Source organism: Triticum urartu, chromosome 1A (genome assembly GCF_056163025.1).
Source record: "Triticum urartu cultivar PI428250 chromosome 1A, HENAU_Tu73, whole genome shotgun sequence".
NCBI classification, from domain to species: domain Eukaryota; kingdom Viridiplantae; phylum Streptophyta; class Magnoliopsida; order Poales; family Poaceae; genus Triticum; species Triticum urartu.
In genome coordinates, this window is record NC_141873.1 from 345,239,867 (window position 1) to 345,255,451 (window position 15,585).

Below are 15,585 nucleotides of genomic sequence, written 5' to 3' on the forward strand. Positions count from 1 at the left end.
ATAGTTCGTTTGCTAGAGTTTTTCCAATGTCAAGTATCTTTTCCTTAGACCATGAGATCGTGTAACTCCCGGATACCGTAGGAGTGCTTTGGGTGTACCAAACGTCACAACGTAACTGGGGTGACTATAAAGGTATACTACGGGTATCTCCGAAAGTGTCTGTTGGGTTGACACGGATCAAGACTGGTATTTGTCACTCCGTATAACGGAGAGGTATCTCTGGGCCCACTCGGTAATGCATCATCATAATGAGCTCAAAGTGACCAAGTGTCTGGTCACGGGATCATGCATTATGGTACGAGTAAAGTGACTTGTCGGTAACGAGATTGAACAAGGTATTGGGATACCGACGATCGAATCTCGGGCAAGTAACGTACCGATTGACAAAGGGAATTGTATACGGGGTTGCTTGAATCCTCGACATCGTGGTTCATCCGATGAGATCATCGAGGAGCATGTGGGAGCCAACATGGGTATCCAGATCCCGCTGTTGGTTATTGACCGGAGAGCCGTCTCGGTCATGTCTACATGTCTCCCGAACCCGTAGGGTCTACACACTTAAGGTTCGGTGACGCTAGGGTTGTAGAGATATGAATATGCAGTAACCCGAAAGTTGTTCGGAGTCCCGGATGAGATCCCGGACGTCACGAGGAGTTCCGGAATGGTCCGGAGGTGAAGAATTATATATAGGAAGTGCAGTTTCGGCCATCGGGAGAGTTTCGGGGGTCACCGATATTGTACCGGGACCACCGGAAGGGTCCTGGGGGTCCACCGGGTGGGGCCACCCATCCCGGAGGGCCCCATGGGCTAAAGTGGGAGGGGAACCAGCCCATAGTGGGCTGGTGCGCCCCCCTTGGCCCACCCCATGCGCCTAGGGTTGGGAACCCTAGGGTGGGGGGGGCGCCCCACCTGGCTTGGGGGGCACTCCACCCCTTGGCCGCCGCCCCCTAGGAGATCCCATATCCTAGGGCCGGCGCACCTCCTAGGGGGCCTATATAAAGGGGGGAGGGAGGGGCAGCCGCACCCTTGACTCTTGGCGCCTCCCTCTCCCCTGCTACACCTCTCCCTCTCGCAGAAGAACAGCGAAGCCCTGCTGCGTTGACTGCTGCATCCACCACCATGCCATCATGCTACTGGATCTTCATCAACCTCTCCTTCCCCTTGCTGGATCAAGAAGGAGGAGACGTCACGCTGACCGTACGTGTGTTGAACGCGGAGGTGCCGTCCGTTCGGCGCTAGGATCTCCGATGATTTGGATCACATCGAGTACGACTTCCTCATCCCCGTTCTTTGAACGCTTCCGCGCGTGATCTACAAAGGTATGTAGATGCAATCCAATCACTCGTTGCTAGATGAAGTCATAGATGGATCTTGGTGAAACCGTAGGAAATTTTTTGTTTTCTGCAACGTTCCCCAACAGTGGCATCATGAGCTAGGTCTATGCGTAGTTCTCTTTGCACGAGTTGAACACAATTTGTTGTGGGCGTAGATGTTGTCAACTTTCTTGCCGCTACTAGTCTTATTTTGCTTCAGCGGTATTGTGGGATGAAGCGGCCCAGGCCAACCTTACACGTACGCTTACGTGAGACCGGTTCCACCGACTGACATGCACTAGTTGCATAAGGTGGCTGGCGGGTGTCTGTCTCTCACACTTTAGTTGGAGCGGATTCGATGAAAAGGGTCCTTATGAAGGGTAAATAGAAGTTGACAAATCATGTTGTGGCTTTCACGTAGGTAAGAAAATGTTCTTGCTAGAACCCTATTGCAGCCACGTAAAACTTGCAACAACAATTAGAGGACGTCTAACTTGTTTTTGCAGCAAGTGTTTTGTGATGTGATATGGCCAAAGTTGTGATGAATGATGAATGATATATATGTGATGTATGAGATGTTCATGCTATTGTAATAGGAATCACGACTTGCATGTCGATGAGTATGACAACCGGCAGGAGCCATAGGAGTTGCCTTTATTTTTTGTATGACCTGCGTGTCATTGAGAAACACCATGTAAATTACTTTACTTTATTGCTAAACGTGTTAGCCATAGTAGTAGAAGTAATAGTTGGCGAGCAACTTCATGGAGACACGATGATGGAGATCATGGTGTCATGCCGGTGACAAGATGATCATGGAGCCCCAAGATGGAGATCAAAGGAGCTATGTGATATTGGCCATATCATGTCACTATTATTATTTGATTGCATGTGATGTTTATCATGTTTTTGCATCTTGTTTACTTAGAACGACGGTAGTAAATAAGATGATCCCTCATAATAATTTCAAGAAAGTGTTCCCCCTAACTGTGCACCGTTGCGACAGTTTGTTGTTTCGAAGCACCACGTGATGATCGGGTGTGATAGATTCCAACGTTCACATACAACGGGTGTAAGACAGATTTACACATGCAAACACTTAGGTTGACTTGACGAGCCTAGCATGTACAGACATGGCCTCGGAACACAGAAGACCGAAGGTCAAGCATGAGTCGTATAGAAGATACGATCAACATGAAGATGTTCACCGATGTTGGCTAGTCCGTCTCACGTGATGATCGGACACGGCCTAGTTAACTCGGATAATGTTATACTTAGATGACTGGAGGGATGTCTATCTGAGTGGGAGTTCATTGAATAATTTGATTTAGATGAACTTAATTATCCTGAACTTAGTATAAAATCTTTACAACATGTATGGTAGATCAAATGGCTAACGTTGTCCTCAACTTCAACGCGTTCCTAGAGAAAACCAAGCTGAAAGACGATGGCAGCAACTATACGGACTGGGTCCGGAACCTGAGGATCATCCTCATAGCTGCAAAGAAAGATTAGGTCCTAGAAGCACCACTAGGTGATGCACCCGTTCTCCCTGCGGAACAAGACATTATGAACGCTTGGCAGACACGTACTGATGATTACTCCCTCGTTCAGTGCGGCATGCTTTACAGCTTAGAGCCGGGGCTCCAAAAGCGGTTTGAGAGACACGGAGCATATGAGATGTTCGAAGAGCTAAAAATGGGTTTTCAAGCTCATGCTCGGGTCGAGAGATATGAAGTCTCCGACAAGTTCTTCAGCTGTAAGATGGAGGAAAACAGTTCTGTCAGTGAGCACACACTCACTATGTCTGGGTTACATAACCGCTTGACTCAGCTGGGAGTTAATCTCCCGGATGACGCGGTCATTGACAGAATCCTTCAGTCGCTTCCACCGAGCTACAAGAGCTTTGTGATGAACTTCAATATGCAGGGGATGGAAAAGACCATTCCTGAAGTATTTGCAATGCTGAAATCAGCAGAGGTAGAAGTCAAAAAGGAACATCAAGTGTTGATGGTGAATAAAACTACTAAGTTCAAGAAAGGCAAGGGTAAGAAGAATTTCAAGAAGAACGGCAAGGGAGTTGCTGCGCCCGGCAAGCAAGCTGCCGGGAAGAAGCCAAAGAATGGACCCAAGCCCGAGACTGAGTGTTTTTATTGCAAGGGAAGTGGTCACTGGAAGTGGAACTGCCCCAAATACTTAGCAGACAAGAAGGCCGGCATCACGAAAGGTATATGTGATATACATGTAAGTGATGTGTACCTTACCAGTACTCGTAGTAGCTCCTGGGTATTTGATACCGGTGCGGTTGCTCACATTTGTAACTCAAAGCAGGAGCTGCGGAATAAGCGGAGACTGGCGAAGGACGAGGTGACGATACGCGTCGGGAATGGTTCCAAGGTCGATGTGATCGCCGTCGGCACGCTACCTCTACATTTACCTACGGGATTAGTTTTGAACCTCAATAATTGTTATTTAGTGCCAAGTTTGAGCATGAACATTGTATCCGGATCTCGTTTAATACGAGATGGCTACTCATTTAAATCCGAGAAAAATGGTTGTTCTATTTATATGAGAGATATGTTTTATGGTCATGCTCCGATGGTGAATGGTTTATTATTAATGAATCTTGAGCGTAATGCTACACATATTCAAAGTGTGAATACCAAAAGATGTGAGGTTGATAATGATAGTCCCACATACTTGTGGCACTGCCGCCTTGGTCACATAGGTGTCAAACGCATGAAGAAGCTCCATGCAGATGGACTTTTAGAGTCTCTTAATTACGAATCATTTGACACGTGCGAACCATGCCTCATGGGTAAAATGACCAAGACTCGGTTCTCAGGAACAATGGAGCGAGCAACCAACTTATTGGAAATCATACATACTGATGTGTGCGGTCCAATGAGTGTTGAGGCTCGCGGTGGCTATCATTATGTTCTCACCCTCACTGATGACTTGAGTAGATATGGGTATGTCTATTTAATGAAACACAAGTCTGAGACCTTTGAAAAGTTCAAGGAATTTCAGAGTGAGGTTGAGAATCAATGTGACAGGAAAATCAAGTTCTTGCAATCAGATCGTGGAGGAGAATACTTGAGTCACGAGTTTGGCACACACTTAAGAAAATGTGGAATAGTTTCACAACTGACGCCGCCTGGAACACCTCAGCGTAATGGTGTGTCCGAACGTCGTAATCGCACTCTATTAGATATGGTGCGATCTATGATGTCTCTTACCGATTTACCACTATCTTTTTGGGGCTATGTTTAGAGACTGCCGCATTCACTTTAAATAGGGCTCCGTCGAAATCCGTTGAGACGACACCATATGAATTATGGTTTGGGAAGAAACCTAAGCTGTCGTTTCTAAAAGTTTGGGGATGCGATGCTTATGTCAAGAAACTTCAACCTGAAAAGCTCGAACCCAAGTCAGAAAAATGCGTCTTCATAGGATACCCTAAAGAAACTATTGGGTATACCTTCTACCTCAGATCCGAAGGCAAGATCTTTGTTGCCAAGAATGGATCCTTTCTAGAGAAAGAGTTTCTCTCGAAAGAAGTAAGTGGGAGGAAAGTAGAACTTGATGAAGTATTACCTCTTGAACCGGAAAGTGGCGCAACTCAGGAAAATGTTCCTGTGGTGCCTGCACCAATTAGAGAGGAAGTTAATGATGATGATCAAGATACTTCTGATCAAGCTCCTACTGAAATTCGAAGGTCCACAAGGACACGTTCCGCACCAGAATGGTACGGCAACCCTGTCTTGGAAATCATGTTGTTAGACAACGGTGAACCTTCGAACTATGAAGAAGCGATGGCGGACCCGGATTCCGACAAATGGCTGGAAGCCATGAAATCCGAGATAGGATCCATGTATGAAAACGAAGTATGGACTTTGACTGACTTGCCCGTTGAGCGGCGAGCCATAGAAAATAAATGGATCTTTAAGAAGAAGACAGACGCGGATGGTAATGTGACCATCTATAAAGCTCGGCTTGTCGTTAAGGGTTATCGACAAGTTCAAGGGGTTGACTACGATGAGACTTTCTCACCGATAGCGAAGCTGAAGTCCGTCCGAATCATGTTAGCAATTGCCGCATTCTATGATTATGAGATATGGCAAATGGACATCAAAACAGCATTCCTTAATGGTTTCCTTAAGGAAGAATTGTATATGATGCAGCCGGAAGGTTTTGTCGATCCTAAGAATGCTGACAAGGTGTGCAAGCTCCAACGCTCAATTTATGGGCTGGTGCAAGCATCTCGGAGTTGGAACATTCGCTTTGATGAGATGATCAAAGCGTTTGGGTTTATGCAGACTTATGGAGAAGCCTGCGTTTACAAGAAAGTGAGTGGGAGCTCTGTAGCATTTCTCATATTATATGTAGATGACATACTTTTGATGGGAAATGATATAGAGCTTTTGGACAACATTGAGGCCTACTTGAATAAGAGTTTTTCAATGAAGGACCTTGGAGAAGCTGCTTATATATTAGGCATCAAGATCTATAGAGATAGATCAAGACGCCTCATAGGTCTTTCACAAAGCACATACCTTGATAAGATATTGAAGAAGTTCAATATGGATCAGTCTAAGAAGGGGTTCTTGCCTGTGTTGCAAGGTGTGAAATTGAGCTCAGCTCAATGTCCGACCGCGGCAGAAGATATAGAAGAGATGAGTGTCATCCCCTATGCCTCAGCCATAGGTTCTATTATGTATGCCATGCTGTGTACCAGACCTGATGTAAACCTTGTCTTAAGTTTGGTAGGTAGGTACCAAAGTAATCCTGGCAAGGAACACTGGACAATGGTCAAGAATATCCTGAAGTACCTGAAAAGGACTAAGGAAATGTTTCTCGTTTATGGAGGTGACGAAGAGCTCGTCGTAAAGGGTTACGTCGATGCTAGCTTCGACACAGATCTGGATGACTCTAAGTCACAAACCGGATACATGTATATTTTGAATGGTGGGGCAGTAAGCTGGTGCAGTTGCAAGCAGAGCGTCGTGGCGGGATCTACATGTGAAGCGGAGTACATGGCAGCCTCGGAGGCAGCACATGAAGCAATTTAGGTGAAGGAGTTCATCACCGACCTAGGAGTCATACCCAATGCGTCGGGGCTGATCAAACTCTTCTGTGACAACACTGGAGCTATTGCACTTACCAAGGAGCCCAGGTTTCACAAGAAGACCAGGCACATCAAGCGTCGCTTCAACTCCATTCGTGAAAATGTTCAAGATGGAGACATAGATATTTGTAAAGTACATACGGACCTGAATGTAGCAGATCCGTTGACTAAACCTCTCCCTAGAGCAAAACATGATCAACACCAGAATTCCATGGGTGTTCGATTCATCACAATGTAACTAGATCATTGACTCTAGTGCAAGTGGGAGACTGTTGCAAATATGCCCTAGAGGCAATAATAAAAGGTTATTATTATATTTCCTTGTTCATGATAATTGTCTTTTATTCATGCTATAATTGTGTTATCCGGAAATCGTAATACATGTGTGAATACATAGACACCAACATGTCCCTAGTAAGCCTCTAGTTGACTAGCTCGTTGATCAACAGATAGTCATGGTTTCCTGACTATGGACATTGGATGTCATTGATAACGAGATCACATCATTAGGAGAATGATGTGATGGACAAGACCCAATCCTAAACATAGCACAAGATCATATAGTTCGTTTGCTAGAGTTTTTCCAATGTCAAGTATCTTTTCCTTAGACCATGAGATCATGTAACTCCCGGATACCGTAGGAGTGCTTTGGGTGTACCAAACGTCACAACGTAACTGGGTGACTATAAAGGTATACTACGGGTATCTCCGAAAGTGTCTCTTGGGTTGACACGGATCAAGACTAGGATTTGTCACTCCGTATAACGGAGAGGTATCTCTGGGCCCACTCGGTAATGCATCATCATAATGAGCTCAAAGTGACCAAGTGTCTGGTCACGGGATCATGCATTACGGTACGAGTAAAGTGACTTGTCGGTAACGAGATTGAACGAGGTATTGGGATACCGACGATCGAATCTTGGGCAAGTAACGTACCGATTGACAAAGGGAATTGTATACGGGGTTGCTTGAATCCTCGACATCGTGGTTCATCCGATGAGATCATCGAGGAGCACGTGGGAGCCAACATGGGTATCCATATCCAGCTGTTGGTTATTGACCAGAGAGCCGTCTCGGTCATGTCTACATGTCTCCCGAACCCGTAGGGTCTACACACTTAAGGTTCGGTGACGCTAGGGTTGTAGAGATATGAATATGCAGTAACCCAAAAGTTGTTCGGAGTCCCGGATGAGATCCCGGACGTCACGAGGAGTTCCGGAATGGTCCGGAGGTGAAGAATTATATATAGGAAGTGCAGTTTCGGCCATCGGGAGAGTTTCGGGGGTCACCGGTATTGTACCGGGACCACCGGAAGGGTCCCGGGGGTCCACCGGGTGGGGCCACCCATCCCGGAGGGCCCATGGGCTAAAGTGTGGAGGGGAACCAGCCCATAGTGGGCTGGTGCGCCCCCTGGCTTGGGGGGCACTCCATCCCTTGGCCGCCGCCCCCCTGGGAGATCCCATCTCCTAGGGCCGGCGCACCCCCTAGGGGGCCTATATAAAGGGGGGGAGGGAGGGGCAGCCGCACCCTTGACTCTTGGCGCCTCCCTCTCCCCTGCTACACCTCTCCCTCTCTCAGAACAACGGCGAAGCCCTACTGCGGTGACTGCTGCATCCACCACCACGCCGTCGTGCTGCTGGATCTTCATCAACCTCTCCTTCCCCTTGCTGGATCAAGAAGGAGGAGACGTCACGCTGACCATACGTGTGTTGAACGCGGAGGTGCCATCCGTTCGGCGCTAGGATCTCCGGTGATTTGGATCACGTCGAGTACGACTTCCTCATCCCCGTTCTTTGAACGCTTCCGCACGTGATCTACAAAGGTATGTAGATGCAATCCGATCACTCGTTGCTAGATGAACTCATAGATGGATCTTGGTGAAACCGTAGGAAAATTTTTGTTTTCTGCAACGTTCCCCAACATTATATTGGTGATCTGTGAGCTGAACTGTGGCATGTGTCACTTAGTCAAAATGATCAATTGAAAGTACAACGGGATATTTTGCCCGAACTGCGGATGTCGTGTTCTCCACAGAGACTAGGCGACGGCAAGTATGCTCGGCAAAAGCTAGGTAACACAATTCAGAATATGAATGCAAGAAAGTAAACCTAAACTAAACAAGGTAGTTCCCGAAGATCATCGCCAAAGAAAATGCAAAATAAGCAAAGGGAGATTCAAATTATACTCTCTGTCTTTTTGGTATTATCGTTTTACTTGAGAAAAAAAATACTAAAACAAGCAAACATCAAACAGCTAAGGAATTAAAAAGACATGAAAATATCTATATATATATATATCTAACAATTAACAGGGGGAAGAAACAAGGTTGTAGGACAGAACATAAATGTATCACATCACAGACACACACATATGTATATATATAACAGGTACTTGAGACAACATAAAAATCACATGTACTGGAGCTATCACAGAGACTACACAATGAAACAAGGCTCTTAAGCAAGAAATGGACATGAGATATATATAGCTAATTATCAAGCATACAAACTAAGTGACACATGCCACAGTTCAGCTCACAGATCACCAATATAACACTACAAACACAAGTCTGAAATTGAACTAATCACTATATTATACAGTACTAACTCCTATGAATTACAGAGACGGAAAGAGATAGAAACTGCAGCAGCGAGTTGGGGATTCAGAGAAGAACAGCAGGGTCGTTTTCTTCAGAAAGGAACAGCAGCAAGGAAGGGAGAAGAAGGGAATTAGGGAGAAAGGAGAAGCAGCAGGATTTGAGGAAAAGAAGAGGCAGTAGGTTGGGGAAAGGGAAGGGGAAGAGCAGCAGCAGCCAGCTAGAGAGGGCGTGAGGGAGGAGCAGCAGCAGGTGGAAGAGAGAAGAAGAAGCAGGGCAAAGGAAGGAGCGACAGCAGCAACTTGGAGAGGAGGAGCAGCAGCGTGGTGAGGGTTGAGAAGTGGAGGAGCAGCAGCAAGGCGAGGGAACAAGGAGCAGCAACGTGGTGAGGGTTGAGAAGTAGAGGAGCAGCAGCAAGGCGAGGGAAGAAGGAGCAGCAGCAAGGCATAGGAGAAGAAGAAGATCAGCAGCACGGGGACGCTCATGCGGAGGACCAGACGCCCATGACCCTCTTGTCTGGTCGGGCGCGCGAGGTGTGGAGGTGGCTGGCGATGGTGGCGATGGTGGCTGTGCTGGTGGCACGGTGGCGCGCCGCCACGCTGGCCTGGCCGCGGCGGCGGCCGGTGGTGGAGAAGGAGGGGTGAGGGAGAGAGATGTGTGCCAAGCCCGATTTTGGGGATTGAGAGCGCTAGGGATTTGATTCCCCCAATCGGATCTTCCATTTGCACGTTGGCCCCTGTCCTTTTCTTCTCTCTGCACAAGTTGGTCCTCTTCTTAAGTTTGGCCCCTCTGATTACTTCTTTTTCTTCACGCTTGAGTCCCTCCGTAAATTACAGTAACCACAACTTCTTGACACTCTCCATTATAGAAGGATTTTCGGCCTTTTCGCCCTTTTCTGCAAAACATGGAGGAGTGCTGTAAATGTAACATAACAGGAACATCCGAATATTTCTTTAATAAATAATGTGAAAATATGATTACAATGTGATGCAAAAAGGCTAAAAAGATTATATGAGGAAATGCTCTATCAAGTTCCCCCACACTTAAATCTTTGCTTGTCCTCAAGCAAAGGCATATGACAAGAGCTAGAGTATGAACAGTGAACTGAGTAAAGAATGTCCTGGTAAAATAGATCTCCAAACAAGGCGTGCTTCAGACTTAGCTAGTGAAAATTAATGGTTAAGAGTGCTATAAAGCAGTAGGATACTAGTAAGCATGACCATTTTAAACTTTTACAATGATAAAAGAGGATCAACAAGTTTAAATGATGACTGTGCCAAAGGTTCCTAAAGAGAGCATGATCCCGAGAAACACTTATTACCATGAACACAACATTGTGGTAGAACCACTTATTGAATTTGGAGGAAGCAACAATGATAAATTTTACCGGTCTCACCAAAGGAATATACCACCGATCCCGAGAACATGGTATACACCTGGCTCGACCAATATTTAGTTTTTTTGTTTGTCTCCCCAAAGGAACATACCACCAATCCCGAGAACATGGTATACACCTGGTTCGACAATTACATTTTTTAATATAATTAACTCCTATCCGATCCAACCACATTTCACAAGCCACTGATCCAGGGAACATGACATGCTACTGTTAGGTAAGATCTGATAATTATTCATTATAAGGTATTTTTTAATGAACAACACATAAGCACAAAAAAAAAGGAATCCCCACTTCTCCATGTCTGGTTCACAAGCTACCAATCTAGGGAACATAGCATGCTAATCCATAGTAGTTAGGTGATTGCTCTCAATAGGAACACACTTTGCACAAATTCAGCATCTAAACATGGTGATCTAGGTGTATCATAGTAAATGCAGAAAATGATGAAGTTTTCTAGTGTACTAGGGATTTGAGCACTCCAAACTAATAGTTCTCACTAATTTCATCCCAGCATGCATGGTGTAGATCACTAGTTTACAAGGCATTCAGAAATCAAGTCCACAAATTCACAACAAGCACGATGCCAAAGGTGAATTTTAGCTTGACAATAAGTAATAACTGGCTCAAGCAACCCAACTAGCAATTGAATTCAGCATGTATTTATGATGTTCAGAATGGGTCATGAAACAGCTCACCGGGCACTATGAAGTAACTCTCGCTTGATCACTCTCTAAGCTGCAGCTCTTCTCCATTGCTTCCTTGTGCATGCTCCAGCTTCACTCTTCTTCGCGTGTGCCCATTGCTTCTCCTCATCACCATGCCGTGAATCCACCAGGATCCCAGGGAATGTCATCTCGAACTCGGTCAACTCGCAGTAAATGGTGCACAAGCATCAACCTGAAAGAACACTCAACAACCAAGCCAATACAAGTGATAGAGAGAATGCCCTCTAAGTCATTGATAGAGTACCCTATCATATAAGTATATCTATTGAGCAAATCAGGAACATTTATCAACAACAAGTCACATGGTGCATAGGCAATATCAGCGATATGACATAACTTATCTAGAAAGCTGAGATAATACCTGAAATGGCCTTGGAGAAGTTTTATGACTACCTCAACTGAAGATACCATGCAAGGCATAGTAGTAGAAACTTCCACCGGGCTCATATCGACAGGTGAAATAGTAGGGCTTTGCTCCTTGACATCTGAAGTGACCTCATCATAATCAACAATGAAGATTTCCATCTCAGGCTCAAGCGTTGAAGAATCGATGTGGCTAACATCATCAAAGGTGAACTTTTCCATATTTGGCTCTAGCAGCACATGATCAATATCAACTAAAGGTATCTCCTCAATATCAAAAGTAACTAACTATAGCTCTGGTTCATCCACAGAAGAATCATCACAATGCAAAACTGAATCTACAATGCTAGTATCCATATGATCTGAAGTGTGTGTGTCAACTAGGATGGTGTCATCATCATCAAAGATAATCCATGAAAGCTCAATCTTGTCACACGGAGAAACTGGTTCCGGCTTTTGTGTAAGAGATTCTTGCTGAGATGAAGTGATTTGTTGCAAGCAAGCAACTGGGCCAGAGGTGGGCTTCTCATTGTACCATTGAAGTTGGTGGAAGGCTATGTTCTCAATCAGCAGAAAAGCATCATCAAGTGTCTTGTTTGTAATAGCTCCACCCGCTGCCATATCGACGTAAGATCGAGTGTCCGAAGTCAATCCTCTATAGAATAGCTGCAGCTCTAACCATCTCTCGAGCCCGTGGTTAGGACATCTCCTGAATAAGGCTTTGTACCTCTCCCAAGCATCATACAAGCTCTCGCCTTCACGCTGAATGAAGCTGAAGATCTCATCTCGAATTGTGGACTGCTTGTGTAGTGGGAAATATTTATCCAAGAAAGCTCGTAATATCTCATTCCAACTGAATGATCTTGATGGCAAGGATCGATACCAAGCACGAGCATCATCTCAAAGAGAGAATGTGAACAACATGCACTTGATAACATCTTGAGGAACTCCATGATACTTTACTGTATCTGAATACTCCATGACTCGGAGCAAGTGCTCATAAGGGTCTTCAGTAGGCAGTCCTCCAAACTGTTGTTGTTGAACCAAAGCAATAAGACTAGGTTTCAGCTCGAAGTTCTCTGCCTCAATAGTTGGCCAAACCGGTCCTGTGATATAGCACTAACTTTTGGGCATCCAAAGATCACAAAGCAGTGCCATCTTAACCGAGTGTAACTATAGAACAAACTGCAATTAGTTCAGATTTCCTACGCACACTCATAAACAGTAAACACTAGTCAGAAAGTTAGTATCCTAATAAGCCGAAGCAACAAAAAGTAAGAAGGTAAAAGAAGCACCGAAATAAATTTGACTGGAAATGTAACAAAAACTATACTAAGCCTAGTCTATAGCTTCACACAATCATTCGACGCTAGTCCCCGGCAACGTCGCCAAAATGATCAGTTGAAAGTACAGCGGGATATGTCGCCCGAACTACGGATGTCGTGTTCTCCACAGGGACTAGGCGACGACAACTATGCTCGGCTAAAGCTAGGTAACACAATTCTGAATATGAATGCAATAAAGTAAACCTAAACTAAACAAGGTAGTTCCCAAAGATCATTGCCAAAGAAAATGCAAAATAAGCAAAGGGAGATTCAGATTATACTCTCTGTCTTTTTGGTATTATCGTTTTACTTGAGAAAGAAAATACTAAAACAAGCAAACATCAAACGGCTAAGGAATTAAAAAGACATGAACATATATATATATATATATATCTAACAATTAACAGGGGGAAGAAACAAGGTTGTAGGACAGAACATAAATGTATCACATCACAGACACACACATATGTATATATATAACAGGTACTTGAGACAACATAAAAATCACATGTACTGGAGCTATCACAGAGACTACACAATGAAACAAGGCTTTTAAGCAAGAAATGGACAGAAGATATATATATATATATAGCTAATTATCACGCATAAAAACTAAGTGACACATGCCACAGTTCAGCTCATAGATCACCAATATAACACTACAAACACAAGTCTGAAATTGAACTAATCACTATATTATACAGTACTAACTCCTGTGAATTATAGAGACAAAAAGAGATAGAAACTGCAGCAGCGAGTTGGGGATTCAGAGAAGAACAGCAGGGTCGTTTTCTTCAGAAAGGAACATCAGCAAGGAAGGGAGAAGAAGGGAATTAGGGAGAAAGGAGCAACAGCAGGATTTAAGGAAAAGAAGGAGCAGCAGGTTGGGGCAAGGGAAGGGAAAGAGCAGCAGCAGCCAGCTAGAGAGGGGGCGTGAGGGAGGAGCAGCAGCAGGTGGAAGAGAGAAGAAGCAGCAGGGCAAAGGAAGGAGTGGCAGCAGCAACTTGGAGAGGATGAGCAGCAGCGTGGTGAGGGTTGAGAAGTGGAGGAGCAGCAGCAAGGCAAGGGAAGAAGGAGCAGCAGCGTGGTGAGGGTTGAGAAGTAGAGGAGCAACAGCAAGGCGAGGGAAGAAGGAGCAGCAGCAAGGCGTAGGAGAAGAAGAAGATCAGCAGCACGGGGGCGCTCATGCGGAGGACCAGACGCCCGTTGTAACGCCCCGAGAGCGATGTGCCAGGTGTCGTCCAGTTATTCACTGTTGTTGCCTTGTCATGTCTTGCGTGTCATGCATTGCATATCATGTCATCATGTGCATTTCATTTGCATACATGTTCGTCTCATGCATCCGAGCATTTTCCCCGTTGTCCGTTTTGCATTCCGGCGCTTCGTTTCTCCTCCGGTGGTCATTTCTACCTTTCTTTCATGTGTGGGGATTAAACATTTCCGGATTGGACCGAGACTTGCCAAGCGGCCTTGGTTTACTACCGGTAGACCGCCTGTCAAGTTTCGTACCATTTGGACTTCGTTTGATGCTCCAACGGTTAACCGAGGAACCGAAAAGGCCTCGTGTGTGTTGCAGCCCAACACCCTTTTAATTTGGCCCAAAACCCACCTAAACCCTCTCCATCATCTAGAGCGTTCGATCACGATCGCGTGGCCGAAAACCGCACCTCATTTGGACTCTCCTAGCTCCCTCTACCTATAAATATGCCCTCCCTGTCCATTTTCGCGGACGAAACCCTAGATCCCACTTTCTCGCACCGACGGACACGTCCACCCCGCGTGCCGGACATGTCCCCGCCGCCCTCCTCCAATCGCGCCGCGCCACCTGTCCGTCGCCGCCGTCCTCGCGCCGCCGGCCCGCGGAGCCCATCGCGGGCCCGTGCGGGCCCAGATCCGCCGGTCGCCGCCACCCGCGCGCCGCACCTCCGCTCGACGTCCGCGCCCATTGGCCGCCGCCTTCGTCGCCGGCGCGCCACCGCATCCCCGCCGCCTGTACCTCGCCGCCCCGCCGCCGTGGTCGCCGTTGCCGCCGTCCGCCGCTCGCCGCACCTTGTGCCCCGGCCACCGTCCGCCTCGCTCCGGCGCCGCCACCGAGCTCCCTCGCCACCGCCTCTCGCCGGCGACCACGCCACTCGGCCGGCCCCGACCTCCTCGCGCCGCCTCGTGTTTTCCTTCGTCCTCTCCGGCGATCACCGGAGCCTAGAGCTCGCCGTAGTCGGGGTTGACCCGGATCTGGTGAAGATGGACGAGATCCACCCATCCCTCCAACCAAACGGCCGGATCCATCCCGCACCGCGCCGTCCCGCTCCGCTCGAACCCGCGTTGACTTTTTCACGGAGGTATAATTCCCCGAAATTCCCAGATCCATATGCTCATGTTCATCGCATCGTAACTTTGCATCCATAACTCCGTTTTGGGCATATAGCATATCAAAATGTTCGTCTCAGAGAGCACATCATTTCATCTCATTGCATCATTTTCATTTGAGTGCATCTTGATGCCCGAAATGCTATTAGAAGAGTGCTACTTGAGTTAATTGTCAGATCTGCTGCTCCATTTAGATATTTGTCATTTTTGCCATGATTAATGTGTGCATGATATGCCCATGAGCTCTACATATGTTTTGTTAAGGGTTTTTCCATCTTTCCAGAGGTGCAACCCATGTATTTTTGTGATGTGTGTGGTGGCTAGAACAAGCTTGCAAAGTGAGGCACTTGATAATGCTGATTTCAGGGA

At 46.3% G+C, this 15,585-nt stretch overlaps 1 non-coding gene and 1 pseudogene across 1 annotated transcript; one reads left to right on the forward strand and one right to left on the reverse strand.

The window, feature by feature from the left end:
• Positions 1-11,137: 11,137 nt before the first annotated feature.
• LOC147991158 (uncharacterized) lies at positions 11,138-12,682 on the reverse strand (annotated as a pseudogene).
• Positions 12,213-12,319, forward strand: LOC125533273 (small nucleolar RNA R71). The gene has a single exon (XR_007294203.1). It is a non-coding gene; the product is annotated as a small nucleolar RNA R71 (small nucleolar RNA).
• Positions 12,683-15,585: the final 2,903 nt, after the last annotated feature.